Source organism: Palaemon carinicauda, chromosome 8 (assembly GCF_036898095.1).
Source record: "Palaemon carinicauda isolate YSFRI2023 chromosome 8, ASM3689809v2, whole genome shotgun sequence".
Classification (NCBI taxonomy): Eukaryota; Metazoa; Arthropoda; class Malacostraca; order Decapoda; family Palaemonidae; genus Palaemon; species Palaemon carinicauda.
The window spans coordinates 111,873,586-111,881,677 of NC_090732.1; the positions used below are offsets into that span (position 1 = coordinate 111,873,586).

At 35.0% G+C, this 8,092-nt stretch overlaps 3 non-coding genes across 3 annotated transcripts; all 3 read left to right on the forward strand.

Moving 5' to 3' along the window:
• Nucleotides 1-214: 214 nt before the first annotated feature.
• Nucleotides 215-286, forward strand: TRNAQ-UUG (transfer RNA glutamine (anticodon UUG)). The gene has a single exon. It is a non-coding gene; the product is annotated as a tRNA-Gln (tRNA).
• A 4,546-nt stretch (nucleotides 287-4,832) lies between these two features.
• Nucleotides 4,833-4,904, forward strand: TRNAQ-UUG (transfer RNA glutamine (anticodon UUG)). Its single transcript has one exon. It is a non-coding gene; the product is annotated as a tRNA-Gln (tRNA).
• A 2,621-nt stretch (nucleotides 4,905-7,525) lies between these two features.
• On the forward strand, nucleotides 7,526-7,597 carry TRNAQ-UUG (transfer RNA glutamine (anticodon UUG)). The gene has a single exon. It is a non-coding gene; the product is annotated as a tRNA-Gln (tRNA).
• The last annotated feature ends 495 nt before the right edge of the window (nucleotides 7,598-8,092 follow it).

An 8,092-nucleotide genomic window follows, 5' to 3' on the forward strand; every position in this document is an offset into this window, starting at 1 on the left:
ATGTGTGTGTGTATTGGGGTTTCATCAATGTCTAAAGAGTATTTCATTTAAATCTCACCTCTTACTTAATCAAGCCGGGTAGCGATAGTATGCGCAGACTACAGTATGTCTGGCACTGGTCCAACGCGAGAATATCTTAGTTGGCTGGCGCGGTGTTACGATGAGACGTACAATGAATCACTATTCTCTTCTGGGTTTGGTTTAACATAGAACAGGTCCCATGGTGTAATGGTTAGCACTTTGGACTTTGAATCCAGCGATCCGAGTTCGAGTCTCGGTGGGACCTCGCTTTATAAAAGTCAAATATCAGTATAATTCGAAACCCATCGATGAATGGGGTTCTTTGAACCTGGAGTCTTGGCTGTGGCACACAGTGTTTCAAGATAATCATATCTTTAGTTTAGACCCTAAAATCATAAGTGGAATTTTACGCCATTCAGGTTTTCGAACATAACCTCTTTGATATATTACATAAACTGTACTTCTAGTCCTCAAATATTAATATTAGACATCACCATGATGTTCAGTAATTAGTCAAATTTCTCAGTTTTATGAGTTTTCACAATATTTTAAGAAAAGAATACCTCACATATGATTCCCTTTCGAAAGCAATAAATCGGCGTTAACTGTTTTATCATCATCCATGGATTTCAGACAACCATATAGCGTAAAATGACTGTTCTTTGTGAATGGCTGTTTCAAACGATAACTAGAAAGTTAATTTTTGAGTTGTATGACCTATTTTCTGATAATGATCCTCGAGTTACCTAACAAACACTTAGAAGGATCTATGAATATTATTCCTCCTATATATGCTCGAATTAAGTTTTCGAAATTCTTATTTTTATAAAGACATTATAATTTAGTATTAAGGGTGGGAAAAATCTTTTATTTTGTAATAATGGTAAAAGTGTTGAAAACTAATAATATAATATGAAAACAACTCATCTTGAGCTGAAATGCTGATTCATAGGGATTTCTGACGCTTATTTTCTTTCCTTGTAATTTGATTATTGGTCAAAGTAAATTGTTTATAAGTTTGAGACACATTGCCCAAGGCTCGTGTGATGCTCATAAGATTCGAGAACGACCCGTCAACGTTAATAATGATGATGATATAATTAGTACTTAATGACTGGACAGAGAATGTTTTAATTATATCACTCATCAACTTATAGCGACTGACGTCATGACATCACACTCTGTCGCAAACAAGGATGGCAGTATTGCAGGTGGGCTTTGCAGCCTCACCATTCTTGTAGAATTTGCAGAAGAGGAAGACCAATCACTTCCATCGAGTCATAATAATGGAAGATCAAGGATTACCTTTACATGTATATTCAAATATTCCTTCAATTTATTAAGAGGATTGAATATGAATATTATAAAAGATTTAAAATTTTATTATTCGAAATCGTTGTGTCTATGCTTTCCCATACACGAGAAAAACAACTTATTATTTACACTTATGAAACTGAATCAATGAAAGAATCATTTGAGAAATTTATTAATTATAAATATTACATAAAAATTAAAGAAATTAACGACAATATAAATACCACATCGGGATTTTCTTTTACACAAACCATAATATTATACAAAGAATACTCTACATAATATACAATATACTATACGGTGAAGGTCGGATCATGTCAGTCATCCCAGCTAACGCTGAACTGGATGTTGTTGGAGTCAGGTTCTCCAAAAAGGTCTAAATGAGGAGACTCATATAATGAATATCAAGTTCCATGGCTGGTGACAGTGGCATATGCATGGGTGTTAAGATGCTACCGATAGAGAGTTATTGGATCCTTTGACTGGCCAGACAGTACTCATTGGATATTCTCTCTCTCTAGTTACGGTTCATTTTTCCTTTGCCTACACATACACCAAATAGTCTGGCATATTCTTTACTCTTCTCTGTCCTCATATACCTGACTACACTTGTATTACCAAACAATTCTTCTTTTCTCAAGGGGTTAACTACTGCTCTGTAATTGGTTACTTTTCACATAGTAAGGGTAGGAGAATATATATATATATATATATATATATATATATATATATATATATATATATATATATATATATATATATATATATATATGTGTGTGTGTGTGTGTGTGTGTGTGTGTGTGTGTGTATTTGGGTTTCATAAATGTCTAAAGCGTATTTCAATTAAATCCCACCTTTTACTTAATCAAGCCGGGTAGCAATAGTATGCGCAGACTACAGCAAGATGGAATAAGATAAGGTGAGTTACCGCACATGGTGCCGGGAGCTCAGCTGTGCTCTGTGACGTCACCTGGAGAGTTCCGAGCGTTTATTTGAGAGCCGTCCTGTACAAACAGCCTTATTATTTGTGCCATTTTTTGGATTCCGGGCATTGCATTTATGAAATTAGGCTGATATTAATGTCTTTATGACTATAATACCAAAATACATATTATGATAGGGAATATAATAGCAATGGAAATAAAAATTCACGCATGACAAAAGCTTTATTCCTATATTTTATTAAAAATCTTAATATAATCATTCTCTCTCTCTCTCTCTCTCTCTCTTTCGTTTCAATGAAATAAATTTTCAATATTACTGAACAATTTCTTTTATCTTTTTTTCACAACTTTGCTGTGAACATTTTCCTTCTTAGTTTATTTCTATTCTAAAATTTAGCCAACTTCTAATAATAAAAATCTCATTACCTCCTCGGGAACATCAATATTGGTGGCTTTGAATATATCAATAAGATATGAAACGGCTTTGACTCCTGGTTTTAGACCATGACCATGGGAAATTTTGAATAAATATTGCATATTTGTAGATTTTCTCTAAAATGATTACATGACCTATATAATACCTTTTTCTTTACAAGTGATGTCCTATTATCGACTTTCATCTACATAAACTGAGCCTAATGATGTATACTTATTTCTAAATTTAAAAGCCACGAACTCTCCCATCAAAGAACTTAAGGACTCATATCCTATCAGTGTTTCAGGTTTTATCTCTCTTAAATCTTTTACTTGATTTTCCTTCCTCGGTCTCATTGTTAACAGAAAGAAGGTGCTTCATGAGACACTCAGAGATATATAACTCGGAATCTAGATGATTGGGAGCAATATTTAACCTTTGACATGAACCACTTATATTTAAGCACTCTGTAATGACACAAGATGTACAGTAGCTTCATCATTATTACAAACATTAAGACCTTAACTCGTTAATTATTCTCTTTACCTACTATGTATAACCGTAGTATATATTGAAACTCCAAAGGTTACGGATGACCGTGGCAATGACCAATTTGTCTTATGTAAGAACAGGGATGTTCGACTGTGTCTTGACATAGCCGTCTTGTCATCAAGAACTGTAATCCTTACAGACCATGCAACGTGTTAAACGATAATCCTTTTAATGGGACGAAACCTTTTTGCCTTTCACTTTAGCATTAATAACAAAATATAGCATCTATTTCAACTTGACGTGGACAGTTTGAGAAAGCACCTCTACCTTTCTTTACGACATACTTCATTTACAAGTTATTCAAGCCAAACCAATTAAAAATCAAAGATATAAGATCCGATGTTTCATTACAAAACTGTCATTTCAATAAGCCTTTGTTACTACAAAATTTGATGGAATAAGCCACTAAGGAAGTGAGTAGCTGAACTGCTGTTTCTCACATTGACGTTTATAACCTCACACGTTCAAGTGACTCATTAATTTTGTGGTATATTTTGAGATTATTTACTGATAAAGGTACGATGTTTCACATAGATTTTGATATAATGATTTTATCTCCAACCTGAAAACCATAGTCTCTTAAATAATTTTGAATCAAGTTGATTAGATGGGGTGGTTCTGCCGAGACGGAAACTTTTCAAAAATTTCGAAGCAACAAAATTTATTATTTATTGTAATCTGAAGCTTAAATAATAGTATTTATACATACGAAATTTTTATTTGTAAAATTCTCTCTCTCTCTCTCTCTCTCTCTCTCTCTCTCTCTCTCTCTCTCTCTCTCTCTCTCTCTCTCTCTCTCATCTTCAGAAACATTCTTCCCATCGTAGCTAAATATTTACTTGTATGAGGAATATGATTGATATATCCATATATTCTCGTGTTTTTTTTTTTTAAGTGAGCCTGTTCATATACAGTTCACCTAGTTGCCCAAAATGCTAAATGCAACATATGCCTAGTAAATGAAACTAAAATGACGAGATATTAGTGATAGGCTTACCCGAACCCCAATAGTAATTACATTATTATAAAAATTTTATGTCAGTATGGCAGTCTTAGGGCAACAATTGAGCAACTCGTGCCTATGGTTTCTGGAAAAATCATTGGGTTGGAAATGTGACGAACAAATTACTGCATATTTGGCATTGATACCATCATTTTCTTTGCATATATTCACCTACTTCTTACTTAGTTCTGCATCTTTTGGGAAACGGGAAAATCTATTTACTTTTCACCACCAACAGTTATAGTGGTCTTATAAGAATTGGAGCAACCATATATTTCAAACATAACCATTATGAATCTGTCAACGCAAAAGAAAACAAGAACGCCTGTTACAAAAAGAAAAAGAAAAAAAAAAAGCATATTTCCCGCCTATATGTCGCCTGGCTGAACTATCCAGGTGACGTCATGCGCGTGAGTGTAGAAAACGGGAAGGCTAGGTAACTCACCTTATCTTATTCCATCTTGGACTACAGTATGTCTGGCACTGGTCCAGCGCGAGAAAATCTTTGGTTGGTTGGCGCGGTGTTACAACGAGACGTACAATGAATTACTATTGTCTTCTGGGTTTGAATTAGCAGATAACAGGTCCCATGGTGTAATGGTCAGCACTTTGGACTTTGAATCCAGCGATCCGAGTTCGAGTCTCGGTGGGACCTCACTTTATAAAAGTCAGACATCAGGGTAATTCGAGACCCATCGATGAATGGGGTTCTTCGAACCTGGAGTCTTGGCTGTGGCACACAGTGTTTCAAGATAATCATATCTTTTAGTTTAGACCCTAAAATCATATGTGGAATTATGCGCCATTCAGGTTTTCGAACATAACCTCTTTGATATATTACATACTGTACTTCTAGTCCTCAAATGTTAATATTAGACATCACCAAGATGTTCACTCAAATTTCTTAGTTTTATGAGTTTTCACAATATTTTAAGAAAAGAATACATCAAATGTGATTCCCTTTCGAAAGCAATAAATCAGCGTTAGTGGTTTTATCATCAACCATGAATTTTAGACAACCATATAGCGTAAAATGACTGTTGTTTGTGAATGGCTGTTTCAAACGATATCTAGAAAGTTAATTTTTGAGTTGTGTGACTTATATTTTGATAATGACCCTTGAGTTACCAAACAAACACCTAGAAGGATCTATGAATATTATTCCTCCTATATATGCTCGAATTAAGCTTTCGAAACTATTATTTTTGTAAAGACATTATGATTTAGTATTAAGGATGGGTAAAATCTTTTATTTTGTAATAATGGTAAAAGTGTTGAAAACTAATAATGTAATATGAAAACAACTCATCTTGAGCTGAAATGCTGATTCATAGGAATTTCTGACGCTTATTTTCTTTCCTTGTAATTTGATTTTCGGTCAAAGTAAATTGTTTATAAGTTTGAGACACTTTGCACAAGGCTCGTGTGATATTCATAATATTCGAGAGCGACCCGTTAATAATGATGGTGATATAATTAGTAATTAATGACTGGGCCGAGAATTTCCACCAAGTAACAATGGTAAATATCCGGACTTTTGTTTATTTATGTTGCTGCTGTTTCTATGGATTTTGAAATTACTTTCACCTCCGAGGAAATTCGTGGTACTGGAAATCAAGTGGAAGGATTTTATAACACTTTTCCTGGAATGATTGTCTAAGCTCTCTGAGTGAAAATATAAAAATAAAAACAAAAACACATATCGGAAAGCCGGAAGTTATCGCATTTGTAAGATGTTTAGCCATTGCATCAAGGTATGTAATTCTGAAAGTTACGTTGCCCCAAATATATCTTTCTCGCTTTTTGAAGCATTTAATGATAAGAGTATTGTAGCCGCTAAACTCGGAGACACATTAACAAAGAATTAACAAGAAAAAATTTACATTTCTATTAATTATGAATTATAGATAAACTGAGCTATGGTAGCATTAACTATAATATATTGAATGCCAAAAATAAATCTGTGTCTCCAGTCTATATGCTCCGGCGGAGCAAAAGAAGTTAAAAGGCAAAGATGCTGAAGGCTACGAAGGAAGACATCTGACCGATTGAAGATCCATTTCCATGAGCATCTGCCTCATACTTGGGAAAACTCGATCTAAGCTAGGTAACAGTTTCCCCTGACTTGTATCTGTTTGCTACCCGTGAGCCAGGAAACCAATGACAGACTTCTGATGTGGGTAGAAGAAACCGAAGTAAATGTTGATGGGGTCTCACTGGTTAATGCCGCATTCCAAAAGCTAATGAGACGTTTGATGAATATGCAAAATATTATATTCTTCCCATGAAGAGCACCACAGAAACATTCATAAGTTAACTGTCATGTTTTTTCATGCATACCGGAAGACCATTCTGAAATCAGAAATCTGATTAGAACGAAGAAAGGCCATCAGGATGAGAGTTACACTAGAGACAAAACACTATCAAATTGGGAATGTTTCCTTCGTAACATCACAAATAAATCAGAACTTTTCATTATTTTTTTTTCTTTTTTTTTTTTGCTGATAACATGGTTAGAGTGACCCAAATCAAAGCAGTTCTTTTGATAAGAGAGGAACCAAATACACAACAGATGAGTGAAACGATTTGCACCCTATACTCACAAAGAGGCAAACTCGCAAATATTTCTACATCTCTGACATCCCACTGTGGTAATTGTCATATCTTTGATGCCCTCTATCACTGCAATGGGACTCGAGAAAATGTGGGCCTCATTCGTGAAAGGAGAGCTCACTAGGTGGATATTCTTATAATTAAAATAAAGATCTACCTTTCTGAATAGGTTAATGATATAATAATAGGATCCTTCATATCTTTGTTTTATTTCAATAATTCGAGTACGATAAACTTCATTCACAATGTATTTTTATTCTACAACTCATCCTCTCCCCCACAACACATACACTCACACGCACGCGCGCGCGCGCACACACACACACACACACACACACACACACATATATATATATATATATATATATATATATATATATATATATATATATATATATATATATATATATATATATGTGTGTGTGTGTGTGTGTGTGTGTGTGTCTGTCTGTGCGTTTGTATGGTTGTGTGTGTGCATTTGGGTTTCATAAATTTCTGAAAAGTATTTTATTTAATTCTCATTTCTTACTTAATCAAGCCGGGTAGCGATAGTATGCGCCGACTATATCTGGCACTGGTCCAGTGCGAGAATCTTAGTTGGCTGTTACGACGAGACGTACAATGAATCACTATTCTCTTCTGGGTTTTGTGAAACATGTAGCAGGTCCCATGGTGTAATGGTTAGCACTCTGGACTTTGAATCCAGCGATCCGAGTTCGAGTCTCGGTGGGACCTCACTTTATATAAGTCAATCATCAGTGTAATTTGACAACCATCGCCGAGTCGGGTTCTTCAAGATTGGAGGCTTGGCTGTGGCACACGTTGTTTCAAGTTAAGCAGGCCATATACGGAGTGGACTGGCGCGCTGATTTTACCGCGATTGGCACGAATCCGCCAATCCTTAACAAACTTGGTGTGACTAGCCTGTCCTCTCATCCGGTCAGCAAATTTGACCGGACCGTCCAGTCTCTTGCGAGTGTGGGCATTGACTGGCATGACGACTGGGTTGACTCACCTATTTTGACGCGTACAGCATTTCATACTTCGTCCCTTGATCGAAGCATTTTTTATATTATAATGATGCAATGATTGCGTTTCACAATATTTTGACCTATTGCTGTATTAAATAAATTCTTGCAATCTATATCATTAGTTTCGAGAATTTATTTATGGTTATATTTGTTATGACTTATGCATATATTACACACAATTGATGAGTTCTTTTATTAA